The sequence below is a fragment of the Austrofundulus limnaeus genome, unplaced genomic scaffold (genome assembly GCF_001266775.1).
Source record: "Austrofundulus limnaeus strain Quisiro unplaced genomic scaffold, Austrofundulus_limnaeus-1.0 Scaffold4, whole genome shotgun sequence".
In the NCBI taxonomy this organism is placed as follows: Eukaryota; Metazoa; Chordata; class Actinopteri; order Cyprinodontiformes; family Rivulidae; genus Austrofundulus; species Austrofundulus limnaeus.
The window spans coordinates 45,123-46,509 of NW_013952406.1; the positions used below are offsets into that span (position 1 = coordinate 45,123).

Sequence of the window (1,387 nt, forward strand, 5' to 3'; positions counted from 1 at the left end):
GTTTTGTATTTTTTTCTGTGATTCAACAAACTTGTACTTTTTGCTATTTTTTTTTGACTGTTTTAGCTTTTAGCTGCTGTTCTGTTGGTTCCAGCTTTCACCTATTATTTTGCTTGTTTCAGCTTGGAAACAAGAGTTTATTTTGGCTTTAAGCTTGTGTTTTAATAGTGTCAGCTTTTGTTCTTTAGCCTGAAGTTTTATTTGTTTAATTATTAATAATTCAGTTTCAGCTTCTTTAACAAAAGTCAGTAAAGTACTCAGAACTTGGCATGCACACAGTATTTGAGATATTTTTAGTAATATTTGTAACAATAAGTGGAGGCGGTGGCAGCTCAGTGCAGGTTTCAGCTCAGGTTGTGTGAGTAGAGATATCTGACGTAAAATAATTGCCAACATTTTTGTGCAAATTTCACTCATAGCAGAGACTCCTGACGAAAGGAGCAGCCAAAATAAAGTTTGTAATGATAAATATTCAACTGTGCTAAAATAAAACCAACTGCATTTTTCAGATTTACACCAGAGTCTCAATTGAGCGTTTAATTTATTTTAGCTTTTCTTGTTCTTAACTTTAAAATCTGCTCAACATTAAAGAACAACGTGGATGGGAACAGAAGATGATTTACATTAAACGTGACTTTCACTTCTCAGACATCAAGCGTTACACTTCACACTCCTCTCTGACAGATTCTCCAGGAGGTTGGAGGGAAACCAGAAAAGCTGAAACACTAAAAACACCATCTGTACAGAATGTTTTGGACCGCAGCTTCAGTCAATCAACATCTGTAAGCAATGTGAGCTGACATTGTGAAATGGGGTATTTTTAGGCAAGGCTGCGTTTTTCTCTCTCCTCGCATTCAGTACAGGACGGAGTTGATTTGTGAGGGTCTCTCAACAGCCGAGAATGCTTCAACTCTTCACTTTTATGTTGAGACACCTGACAGATAAACATACAAGATAATTTGGCAAAAATATACAACAACGCACGCACACAGCTGCAGACAAGGAACACGGGTCGACAAATTTCTGTCTGATGTTATCAGTGTTTTTTACATGTCTCTGCAGGGTGAAAAATTTTGTGAGAGCTGGCTGCGGGCCATGAATATAGCTCCGTATTTTGTGTAGCTCCGGATCATGTGTAGCTCTGTATGATAAGAAGCTCTGTATGATGTGTAGCTCTGTATGATAAGAAGCTCTGTATGATGTGTAGCTCTGTATGATGTGTAGCTCTGTATCATGTGTAGCTCTGTATGATGTGTAGCTCTGTATGATGTGTAGCTCTGTATGATGTGTAGCTCTGTATGATAAGAAGCTCTGTATCATGTGTAGCTCTGTATGATGTGTAGCTCTGTATCATGTGTAGCTCTGTATGATGTGTAGCTCTGTATGA

General features: G+C 38.0%; 1 long non-coding RNA gene across 2 annotated transcripts in view; it reads right to left on the minus strand.

Moving 5' to 3' along the window:
• The window catches only part of LOC106527246 (uncharacterized), a 116,625-nt gene that overhangs the window by 19,592 nt on the left and 95,646 nt on the right, over positions 1-1,387 (minus strand). Inside the window, exon 4 of one of the 2 annotated variants that reach the window (XR_001311359.1) lies at positions 203-934. The exons of the other annotated variant lie outside the window; for it this stretch is intronic. This is a non-coding gene — a long non-coding RNA (uncharacterized LOC106527246). Of the gene's footprint in view, positions 1-202; positions 935-1,387 lie in introns of those variants that run through there. 2 annotated transcript variants of the gene reach the window in all.